Source organism: Bos mutus, chromosome 3, assembly GCF_027580195.1.
Source record: "Bos mutus isolate GX-2022 chromosome 3, NWIPB_WYAK_1.1, whole genome shotgun sequence".
NCBI lineage: Eukaryota > Metazoa > Chordata > Mammalia > Artiodactyla > Bovidae > Bos > Bos mutus.
The window spans coordinates 19,792,941-19,805,438 of record NC_091619.1 but is presented as its reverse complement, the minus strand read 5'-3'; the positions used below and the strand labels follow the sequence as shown (position 1 = coordinate 19,805,438).

The window sequence follows — 12,498 nt, the reverse complement described above, 5'->3', positions numbered from 1 at the left end:
GGTAACATTTGAAATGTTTGAGAATAAGTGTTTGAACTTGAAGCATATCCCAGTAGTTCTGATTTTCTTGTCATGATGGGTAAACACAGGAATAAAGGATATGATATTAAACTGATAGTCTTAAAACAGTTAAATGGTGATTGGATGATTATACATAATTTTCTGTATTATTATGAGGATCAAATGAGTATATATGGGAGAATTCTCTGTAGACTGTGAAATGTGTCTGATTGCACAGTTCTGGAAACAGGAAGCAACTTGAGATAGATAACTCTGGAATCTTTCATTTCCATCTTACTTTTCTTGTGTTCACAGACCCCAGAAACCCAAGGTGGATAGATACTAGGGTCTTAAGAAAGATCTCACAAGGAATTCTCTGGTGGTCCAGTCGTTAGGACTTGGCACTTTCACTGCTGGGTCCCAGGTTTGCTCCCCGGTTGGGGAACTAAGATACCACAAGCTGCATGGTGAGGCCAAAAAAAAAGATTTCACCTTTGTAAACCGGAGCCTGTAACTGGGAAAGGTTAATTTTGGCTTCATGCTTGATCTATGACTTTAACCCTTGTTTTCGGTATTTTTGTTGTTATAAGCATATGTAATGGTCTGCCTCAGAGAACCCTGTCCCATCTGCCTGACTCTTAAATTAAAATGCCTTTGTTTAGCTCACAGAGAGATAATCTGACCCTGCCCACCTGTGAATGACTCTAAGAAAGAAGGAGCTAATACATCGCCCTGCCTGAGGCTTGTCATTCTAGGAGATACTTGCAAGCATTAAATAATCTTCTTACTTTGTTTCCTCATCTCACTCATCTCTGATTCATAGAAGATCACAGGTCTAATGGGTCTGGGAAGTCACATTATAGTGACTTTCTGATTGGCTAGGTTTTGTTTTTTTTCTGGTTACTTTGGTCACCCACAGACATCTGGTACTGTTTCCTCTAAGGCTTCTTTTAAAATTTCTTGCTTCTTTCTCTTTGAACCCTCTGCGAACAGGTGAGTAGCTATGGAAGCAATGGAGGAACTCTGGCCTGGGTTACCCTTCTGTGTATTCCAAAGGTCTACCACCCAGTGTGCCCCAGTAACTGCCACCCAGGAGATGAGGGCTCTTCTTTCCTCTTCCTCCCTTGAGCTGAGGACCAGACCAATTAATATCATGTGGTTACGGGTCAGACACTTAAAAGCCATTAGGGAGTCTGCCACTTGAAGACTCCATGATAGCATAAGTGGGATGTGGATCAGACCAGACAATTAATGTCCCGCCCCCAGCAAGATAGCTTCTAAGCAACTCAGGAACATATTGGTTCAAGCAAAACACTGACCCCATTTTCCCCTCGCTGCCACTTTTCTGGCAAGATTACAAGGCAGATTCCTCAGCATGTCTTCCCTGTTGCCTTTGTCTTTTTCCCTTTCAGTCTAGATAGATTTTCAGGAGCATGGGTGTAAACCTCTGGGCCTTCCTGAGAGGCCTTCTACCCTAGGCTAGAGGAGGAGGAGGAATGAAGCTTTCTAGCATGGGTGAATGGGCATGTCAGTCCTTTGGTTTCTTTGGGGTGGCCACTCAATTCTTTCAGGAAAGGAGAGGAAAACAAAGTTTTCCTCAGAAGAACTTGCCTGTATCTTTGAATTGCAAATTTTAAAATGGGGAAATAAAAATTGGCTTATCCAAGGCAAACAAATCTTAAATGCTTTTTCTACAAATATTTAGCTGTCTAGTCAAGTGAGCTTGAATTGTTCCATCTGTGAGAAACCCAACTTTTAATCCAACCTCTTTGTAAACTGATGGGTTTTACTTTACTGTACCTGACTCAGGATTGAAATCTTCAGATTAGAACTGAGGTCTCGTGTGTCTGTATGTGTCTTTGGATAACATTGCCATGGTTGATATGTAAAAGAGCTCTATGTAATTGGCTTAAACAAAAGTTAACACTTACAAACCAAACAACTCTAAATACAAGAGAAATTAAGCTAAATAAATTTTAGTTTCATGTGAATTTGTAAATATTCAATATTAAATTAGTACCTAGTACTAATGTTTAAGTCAGTTGGTCTGATAGGCATGTCTTATCAACATTAAATATAATAATAATACTTTCAGTGTGCCCAGATTTAATATAAGCTAAATAAGCAAATTTGTCAGCAAACAAGGTAACTCAATGTAAAGAAACTTTTGAAAATAATACATAAATGAGATAAGAGTTTTTGAGTGAACATTTAGATCTCTCCAGATATTCTATAACTTAAAAGTTAAAATTGTACTAAAATAAAGTGGTGAAAGGTTTATGAAAAGTGGACCCCAAGGGGGGACTTCACTGGTAGTCCAGTGGCTAAGACTCTGTGCTCTTCATGCAGGGGGCCCAGGTTTGATCCCTGGTCAGGGAACTAGGTCCCACATGCCGCAACTAAGACCCAGCGCAGCCTAAATAAATAAATAAAATATTTTAAAAAATGGACCCCCCAGATGGTTTTATACACTATCAGTCAGGATTGACTAAGTTTAAAACAAGTTTAATGGAGTAAATTACTGAAGTGACGTAGCACACACAGTGGAGTAAACGAACTTATAAAGTAAGCTGGTGCAAAACGTAAACCTGACTTTTCTGTTAAGACTGGTTTGTGAAGATGCTAAACTGATTTTGATAACAGATTTTCAGTTTATATACCTTTTAAGTAATCTATATTTGCTGTTGAAATCTTTTATTGTCACTCTGGCTGAGTTCCACAGTGACCGATGGTTCTATTTGTATTTTAAAATGTCTTTTTTTGCTGTTCCTTTGGCAGGGCTTCCTAAGTCAAATTATAACAAAGTTCCTAATTTTGGGGAGCTTCAAAGGGCCTGTTAGGTGCCCAAGGGGAGATATTTAAACTAATTACTTTCTCTTGGTCTATTAAGCTGTAAGGGATGCATTTTCAAATGGGTAATAAAGTTTTAAGTTATATGGTAAATGGTACAGATATTCTAGAGATTGTATGGAGTTCCTGGGAATCTGATGTATCCTGGTAGATTGTTGTCAGTCACAGTTGTAGTTATTTTCTGAAAGTGTTGTGTCACGGCAGTGGTTGGACAGCTTTGTTAATTGCATTGTAATCAAATTTAAGCTGTGCCTTTTTAAAGGTTTCTTTGTGGACAGTTATGCTTTCACTCTAATGCTTTTGCAAAAATGTCTCCTCTTCAAGATTTGTAAAAAGAACTTAAGATAAATACAAGTTTCTGATTTTCAGACTATAATGCTGCACTGAATAAAGAAATTGATGAATTCTAATGGGAAACCTGATGACTTTACAAAGCTGTTAACAAAAAGATTAGCTACCTAAGACTGAGTGAACTGGTAAGTATGGTTGTAATTTTTATGGTTTCTATCTAAAAGAATTATTGGTTTAAATATGTGTTCTCCAGGTATAAGAAAAACTTTCTCCTTAAACTAATTATGACTTACAGTAACTTGGTAAATCATACCTTTTATGAGAGAAATGGAAATACTTACCTTTTCTGTCTGGTTGATCCTGCCAGTAGCATATGCTTGTCTCAAAGATTAAGCCAGGTATGTGTAGGTACACACTGGCAGTACAGTGAAACAGCTAATAGCTCATTGAATCAGTTATGACTGCTTTGGTCTTTCAGTTATTGTAACCGGATTACAAAGTTATACTAATCATTGTTTAAATTTGTTGTTTTCAAATCATGCTTTGTCTCTTCTGGCTGCACTATATTATTGTCGGTGTTACTAGCTGCATTATTTATATTCTAATTTATAAGAATGTTATCTCTTGCAGTAACCAATGTGTAAAGCAGGCCTCCAAAAAAACTTCTATGGCTAAACGCTGTTTAGGGAATAATTATAATAGTGTGATTCTGGGCATGGGAAGAAGCAACAAGAGAAAATGTTTCCTGGATAATATTAATGGTTAGACAGGATCCAGAGAATTTTAATTATTGATGGGGCCTGGTCCAAAATTTAACACCCAGAGTGACATACCAAGTATTTTTGCCTGATCTAGGATGTGCCTCCCAGCACCATGGGACAAAATTTGATTATGAAGTGCCTCCCAAATATTGATTCAGTTCCTGACCAAGAGGGGAGGATCTGAGAAATGGAATATTTCCCGCAATCAATGATTGCAACCCTTCAGCGTGAGCCAGTGAGCCCCAAGGAAGGGAAATCAGACTGCAGTCAGTCACTCCCTATGATGAATTCTGAGGAAACTCTGAGACTGTAGGATTACAGGCCCCAGATAGCTGAAATGCATATATATATATATGTAAATGATTTAATGAGCCCTGACTCTTGGCGTCTTCCAGTGGCTAGAAAAACACTAAATTTGTTAACTTGAGATGCTGCCTGTTGGGTTTAAGTTTAGTATTTCTAAGTCTACAGGTATAAAGTGGACACTTTTCCAAGAGGAACAAAGAAAGACAAATCTCAACATTTGGAGCCCTGGCACTGATGGCAGACACTCCTAGAGAGATCCATCTGACAAAAAGAATAGTTGTCACTCCCTTTTCCCACAAGATTGTGGGATGGACATTGACAGTGGGGAATTGTAACCAGGAAGCGTTAATTTTGACTCCATGATGGATCTATTTCTTTGACTGTAACCCTTGTTTTTGCTGGTTTTGTTATTATAAACATGTAGTGGCCTGCCTCAGAGAGCCCTGCCCCTTCTGCCTGACCCTTAAACTAAAGTGAAAGTGAAGTCACTCAGTCATGCCCGACTCTTTGTGACCCCATGGATAGTAGCCTGCACCAAGCTCCTCCATCCATGGGATTTTCAAGGCAAGAGTACTGGAGTGGGTTGCCATTTCCTTCTACCAGGGAATCTTCCCAACCCAGGGATCGAACCCAGGTCTCTCACATTGTAGACAGACGCTTTACCATCTGAGCCACCAAGGAAGTCTCTTTGTTTAGCTCACACAGATATAATCTAATTCTGCCTGAGGCTTGCCATTCTAGGAGATATTTACAAGAATTAAAGGGTCTTTTTACTTTGTTTCCTTATTTCCCCCATCTCTGATTCCTAAAAGAACCTGGCATGCATGCCCCGCCCAGATGGCTATTTTGAGATATTAGTCTGCCATCTTGGTCAGCTAGCTTTCCAAATAAAGGCATATCCCTTACCTGAACACCTCATCCCTTGGGTTTATTGGCCTCTCATGCGGTGCAGAGCAAGCTTAGATTCAGTAACAAGCCTGGTCATCCCCCATGTCCCTAGGACATTTTTCTTGGTTTTTATGCTTAGAATCCTCAAGTCCTGGTGAAGCTGTATAGATGACTCTCTTTTGCCCTATTTCCACTCTGGTTGTTTGAAGAGCAGCAGGCTTTTGAGAAGAGTCACAAGTTTCTTTAGCAGCTGGAAATTTGCTTTGCAGAGAACCCCTCACACCACCAAAAGATCATCAAGGCAGGGCCTCCAGAACTGTGCGGACTGTTTTCCCCAGGAGATCACTGAGGTATTCTGTCTTATCCTGCTTCCCTCCCAGGGGCCCTGTCTCACCTCTAGACTGGGCAATCACCATCCATGACCCACTGTACCCTCCAGTTCCTTCCTCCTCCTGGGGGCCCGCTCCATCCTCTAGGGTTCCCCTCCCTCTGGGCCCCCCTCAGCGCTCCAGGCCAACCCACCTGCCTTCTGGGGACACAGTTCTGCCCTCCAGGGTCCCCTCTGTCCTCCAAGGTCATCTCCAAGGGCACCCTCTGCTCACGAATGTCCTGCAAGATTGGAGAAGGCAATGGCACCCCACTCCAGTACTCTTGCCTGGAGAGTCCCATGGATGGAGGAGCCTGGAAGGCTGCAGTCCATGGAGTCGCTGAGGGTCGGACACTTCACTTTCATGCATTGGAGAAGGAAATGGCAACCCACTCCACTGTTCTTGCCTGGAGAATCCCAGGGATGGGGCATCCTGGTGGACTGCAGTCTATGGGGTCGCACAGAGTCGGACACGACTGAAGTGACTCAGCAGCAGCAGAAGAAGAAATAAAGAATAACCAGTGACAACACAATCACTAAAAATTAAACATGCACTAGAAGGAATCAACAGAACTACTGAGGCAGAAGAACGAATAAGTGAGCTGAAAGATAGAATGATGGAAATAACTGCCAAAGAGCAGAAAAAAGAATGAAAAGATTTGAAGACGGTCTCAGAGATCTCTGTGACAATATTAAACACAAACATTTGAATTATAGGGATCCCAGAAGAAGAAGGATCTTCCCTGGTGGCTCAGATGGTAAAGAATCCGCCTGCAATGTAGAAGACCTGGGTTTGATTCCTGGGTTGGGAAGATCCCCTGGAGGAGGGTATGGCAATCCACTCCAGTATTCTTGCCTGGGGAAACCCCATGGACCGAGAAGCCTAGCAGGCTACAGTCCATGGGGTCACAAAGAGTTGGACACAACTGAGTGACTAAGCATAGCACAGAAGAAGAAGAGAAAAAGAAACATATTAGAAAATATTTCAGAAGATTATAGTCAAAAAATTCCCTAACATGGGAAAGGAAATAGCCACTGAAGTTCAGGAAGCCCAGAGAGTCACGTATAGGATAAGCCAAAAGAAAAATACACCAAGACACATATTAATTAAACTAACAAAGAGTGAACACAAAGAAAAAATGTGAAAAGCAAAAATTAACATGCAAAAGAATCCACATAAATCCAACAGCTGATTTTTCAAGAGAAACCCTGCAGGCCAGACAGGAGTGGCAGGATATCTTTAAAGTCATGAAAGAAAACCTACAACCCAGATTACTCTACCCAGTAAGGATCTCATTCATATTTAATGGTGAAATTAAAAGCCTCATAGACAAAGTCTAAGAGAATTGAGGGCCATCCAAGCAGCCTTACAACAAATGCTAAAGGAACTTCTCCAGCAGAAAACACAAGAAAGAGACTCACAAAAACAAACTCTAAACAAGAAAATGGCAATAGGAACATACATATCAATAATTACCTTAAATGTAAATGGCCCTCAGCACTGTGGGCTTGGTTTGCTCATACTGATTTGTATTTCACATAAAGTGACCCGGTAAGTGTTATAGGTCACCCCTCTATGTGGGAACCCATTTACCTCAACTGTTACATAAGGCCATGAGCTGTGTCTGATTTCAGGAGGATATTCCACAGAAAGTCAGAGTCATCAAGGGACTATTTCATTCAAGGATGGGCATGATAAAGGACAGAAATAGTAAGGATCTAACAGAAGCAGAAGAGATTAAGGAGTGGCAGGAATACATAGAAGAACTATATTAAAAAGGTCTTAATGTCCTGGATCACCACAATGATGTGGTCACTCACCTAGAGCGAGACATCCCGGAGTGTGAAATCAAGTGGTCCTTAGGAAGCATTACTGCAAACAAAGCTAGTAGAGATGATAGAATTATAGCTGAGCTATTTAAAATCCTAAAAGATGATGCTGTTAAAGTGTTGCACTCAATATATCAGTACATTTGGAAAACTGAGCAGTGGCCACTGGACTGGAAAAGGTCAGTTTTCATTCCAGTCCCAAAGAACAACAAACAATGTTCAACAAGGCCAAAGAATGTTCAAGCTATCATACAGTTGCACTCATTTCACATACTAGTAGGTTATGCTTAAAATCCTTCAAGCTAGGCTTCAGCAGTACATGAACTGAGAACTTCCAGGAGTATAAGCTGGGTTTAGATAAGGCAGAGGAATCAGAGATCAAATTGCCAACATCTGCTGGATCATAGAGAAAGCAAGAAAATTCCAGAAAAACATCTACTTCTGCTTCATTGACTATGCTAGAGCCTTTGTGTGGATCACAACAAACTGGAAAATTCTTAAATAGATCGGGAATACCAGACCACCTTACCTGTCTCCTGAGAAACCTGTATGCAGGTCAAGAAGTAACATTTAGAATCAGACATAGAACAACAGACTGGTTTGACAAGGCTGTATATTGTCACCCTGTTTATTTAACTTATACGCAGAGTACATCATGTGAAATGCCAGGCTGGATGAATCACAAGCTGCAATCAAGATTGCTGGGAGGAATATCCACAACCTCAGATATGCAGACGATACCCCTCTCATGGCAGAAAGTGAAGAGGAACCAAGAAGGCTCTTTATTTATTTTTGGCTGCACTGGGTCTTCAATGCTGTGTGCAGGCTTTCTCTCGTTGCGACGAGCAGGTGCAACTCTCTAGCTGCTGTGTGTGGGCTTCTTATTGCAGTGGCTTCTCTTGTAGAGCAGGGGCTCTAGGGCAGCATGCTCAGTAACTGTGGCCCATGGACTTCGGTGCCCCTTGGCATGTGGACTCTTCCTACACCAGGGATTCAACTCATGTCCCCTGCATTGGCAGGCAGATTCTCAACCACTGTACCACCAGGGAAGTCCTAAAAAGGCTCTTGATGAAGGCAAAAGAGGGGAGTGAAAAAGCTAGCTTAAAGCTCAACATTCAGAAAACTAATATCATGGCATCCGGTCTGATTATTTCATGGCAAATAGATGGGGAAAAAGTGGAAACAGTGACAGAGTTTCTTTTCTTGGGCTCCAAAATCACTGCAGACGTTGACTGCAGCCATGAAATTAAAGCTGCTTGCTCCTTGGAAGGAAAGTTAATGACAAACCTGGACAGCACATTGAAAAGCAGAGACGTTACTTCGCTGACAAAGGTCGGTCTAGTCAAAGCTATAGTGTTTCTAGTAATCATGTACAGATGTGAAAGGCCATATATAAGACTGAGCACTGAAGAATTGATGTTTTCAAGTTGTGGTGCTGGAGAAAACTCCTGAGGGTCCCTTGGACTGCAAGATCAAACCAGTCAATCCTGAAGGAAATCAACCCTGAATATTCTTTGGAAGAACTGATTATGAAGCTGAAGGTCCAATATTTTGGCCACCTAATGTGAAGAGCCCACTCACTGGAAAAGGCCCTGATGCTGGGAAAGTTGGAAGGCAAAAGAAGAGGGAGGCGGAGGATGAGATGGTTAGATGCTGTCACTGGCTTAATGTACATGAATTTGAGCAGACTCCAAGAGATAGGACAGGGAAGCATGGTGTGCTGCAGTCCATGGGATCACAAAGAGTAGGACATGACTTAGTGACAGAACAAGTAGAAGAACAAGAAACCATAATGAAAAATGATATATATACATATATATCATTTAATTTGCTGTACATCAGAAACTAACAAAACACTGTCAACTATACCTCAATAAAAATTTTTTTAAAATCCCAGCTTCTACAGTTTGAAAACAGAGGATGAGGTCAATATGATTACATATAACAGGGATAAATGTAAAATTCTATTTGGACTTCAAAACCTATTGATAGGCAATAGGAGACCTCACTTGATGAGTCTGAGTAAAAATAACTTAGTCGTTTAGGTGAAAACAAGCTTGGCGAATACCTAGGCTAAGGCTGACTTACACTGTCAGTGCAATGTCCAAATCACAGAAAGGGTAATATAATCTCATCTGCACTGGTCATGACACATATGAAGTTCTCTATTTCTGATAAAAACAAAAATTGCTGTTTTTTGTATTCTTCTGCCAGGCATGTTTTAGAGCATTCTCTAAAAAAAAAGAAAAGCCATTTCCTAGTTGGATTGTGACCCCACCCTAAACACTGGAGTCTGGATGCTCAAACCTTCTGGATTGTCTGAGACATAGAATCTCTTAAGGGAAATGAAGGAACCCTAGGCTGACAGCAACTCTCACCTACTTCTCCCATCCAAACTGGGACAGGACTGAGGCAGAAGCAGGGCAATTCATTTTTCTTTGGGGGGGCCAGGAAAACAGCAGCAAGTTTGCTATCTCAGCACATTTTACAGGAATCCCCCAGAGGAAAAACTTGCATCTCGAGCTTTTCTTTTCCATCTGCTTCCCTATTTTCCACCTCACTCTCTGCTCCAGGGAGTGTAACTGATCTTGGAGCCTGTAGGGTTGGGTCTGGGACCAGCCGCTCCGAGATGACGTAATGCTTTCTCTGGTACACAAAGCGGCCTCCCCGGGGCTCGGCCTTTTGCGCCCCTCCCCCTCTGGGCCGGATCGGGCCCCCGCCAGCACTAGCGCGGGTGAGTCCCCCTTTTTGAAAAGCCGGCCCAGGGAAACAGGGAACAAAGGCCTGAGAAGAAGAGCCTAGGCGCTGCCAGGAGGCCCAGAAATAGACATCACGTCATCCCCCAGCCCAGCAGCGCCAAGCGCCATTTGGTAGCATCGGACGGACCCCACCATTACGATGCAGAATAGACATGGCAGGGCTCACGTTTCCTCCCGGCCCCAGCATCCAGCTGACCGGCTTCAGGAGTGGCTTCCTTTTTGCTCCCCACCCCCGCACCCCTCTTTCCCCAGAGGCCGCCGCCTCCCCTGGCTGCCTGCCACCCAGCCCACAGTCTCCAAGCTGCCATCTTGATGCCCCATCCCCCTTGCCACCTCCCTCCCCCGCAGCCCTGAGGAGTGGGAGGGGGAGGAAGGGGCACCGCCCTGCGTGCCCCAAGGGGGAGGGCTCGGCCTACCTCGCCTCTCCTCCCCTCGAAGGAGGGGTTCACGTCCTTGGCAGGCTCTCGGTTTCTCACCTCCAGCGGTACTCACAGTGCACCATACAAGGTTTTCGCATCCTGGACGTCCCCACCCTTGCTGTGACTCTGGCCTTCTCGGCCCCTGCAGCCCAGAGCTCAGGTTCGGACGCTGTCCACTGCCCGCGATACCACCACCGTAGGCCCGATTCTACCCACCACCACAGGCCCGGTTCTAGAGGGGCTGGCACTTGAAGGCCTTGATCTGGGCTTCACGTTCTGCCCAGCCGCTGAGCTCCCTTGGCTTGGCAACGGTTTAACCTACCCCAGGCTTAGTTTGCCAGATTTTTACTTACCAAAGCTAGGTCGGATGTTGGTGATCTCAGCAATGTAATCAGAGGCTATTGCTATAAATGCTTTTGCAATGGTCAGACAAGTCTGGGGCCTCCAGTGGGTACCGAGGCCGCCGCTGCAGAGCATTAGGTTAGGGAGGGGGAAGGTATCTGGCGGATGCCTCCTGCCACGGTCTGGTCCCTGGTTGACAGCTGCGGTCGCCTCTTAAGATGTTCCAGAGTTGCGCTGAGCAAAGGATGCAGCCAGACTGGTCCTGATGCCGGACCAGGAGGCCCCTCCTTCCTCCCAACGGCCTTTGGCTAAAGACTCCGCCTCTGTCCGAAAAGTTCCGGAAGGCAAGCTCCGCCCTTTTCCGGAAGATGCTTGGAAGGGGGACCCCTTTCAACGCCAAGATTTCAAGAGAATGAGACCCCACCTATTTAGGGCTTGTGGGTCTATAAGATGAATTCCTCAAGGCCTAATGAAGAAGTGTAAAGAAGTGTATGTACTTTATCATGTGAAATCCTCTAGATCTTGTAATTCGGATTCCCCAGGCTTAATATAGCAGCAGAATGTTCTGGGCGAGGGGGAAGCAGGAGTTTGGAAAAGTAAAATTCTGTATTTCCTGCATTTGAATATCAATTGCATCATTGTTATGCATTTCTGAGACCACTAAATGTTATTATTGAAATGTTTTTAAACTTTAAAAGCTGTGGTTAAAGACCAAACCTGGTGATGGTTGCACAACGCTGAAAATTTACTGAAAATAATTGAATTGTATAAGTAAAATGGATGGATTCTCTGACGTGTAAACGGAAGCTGCTTTTAAAAAAAGACTAATGAAGAGTACCAAAGTTAATCATTGTTGGACGGTTCAGGTGCTGAGAACTGCTTAGAAAGTGCATGGGAGAGAGAGCAAACCAACGGATCTACAGGACAGAAACTAAACTGGAAGCTTTTAGAGACTTCCTTGGAATTTGAAGAGTTTAGGGTGACTCTCGGTTAGAGTCACTGTTGGTGGTTATCTCCATGATTACATCAAGTTCGCCATTTTAGGCTGTGGATACTTTCATCCCGCTTCAATTCTGTCTGCAGACAGGATCAGGTCAAGTAAATTATTCAAATGTGTAAGTATTTGTTGGTGGTTCATGGCAACCCACTCCAGTACTCTTGCCTGGAAAATCCCATGGACCGAATAGCCTGGTGAGCTGCAGTCCATGGGGTCGCTAAGAGTCGGACACGACTGAGCGACTTCACTTTCACTTTCCTGCATCGGAGAAGGAAATGGCAACCCACTCCAGTGTTCTTGCCTGGAGAATCCCGGGGACGGGGGAGCCTCGTGGGCTGCCGTCTACGGGGTCGCACAGAGTCCGACATGACTGAAGCGACTTAGCAGCAGCAGCTCCTGTACCAAGAGCGGGATGAATGTATTTTTCCAGCTTTGACATTCTGTACTTCTAGAAAAGAGAAAAGAACATGGTTTTAGGAGTTTATTCAAAACACATGTATTGAATTTATTGGCCTTCAACTATGTTCCAGGCACCTTCCTGGAAACCAGATGAATGCATTAGAACCTAGAGTCAGGATACCTGATTCCATCTGATAGTTGTGCATCTTTGTGAAATCACCTACACAGCTGAGCCTAAATTTTGTCTTGTTTAAACCGGGAGGTGTAATAATAGCCATTGTCATAGAAT

The 12,498-nt window shown here is 43.4% G+C and overlaps 1 protein-coding gene and 1 long non-coding RNA gene across 2 annotated transcripts in view; one reads left to right on the top strand and one right to left on the bottom strand.

Annotated features, from left to right (window-relative positions):
• Positions 1-11,300, bottom strand: part of LOC138987202 (uncharacterized) — a 29,521-nt gene extending 18,221 nt beyond the window's left edge. Inside the window, exons 1-2 of the long non-coding RNA XR_011463615.1 lie at positions 10,825-11,300; positions 5,619-8,357 (exon numbers count right to left, since the gene is read on the bottom strand). This is a non-coding gene — a long non-coding RNA (uncharacterized lncRNA). The remainder of the gene's footprint in view (positions 1-5,618; positions 8,358-10,824) is intronic.
• A 23-nt stretch (positions 11,301-11,323) lies between these two features.
• GON4L (gon-4 like) overlaps positions 11,324-12,498 on the top strand; it is an 88,587-nt gene continuing 87,412 nt past the window's right edge. The window contains exon 1 of the mRNA XM_070367325.1: positions 11,324-11,928. The gene's annotated coding sequence lies outside the window, so the exon portion shown is untranslated. The remainder of the gene's footprint in view (positions 11,929-12,498) is intronic.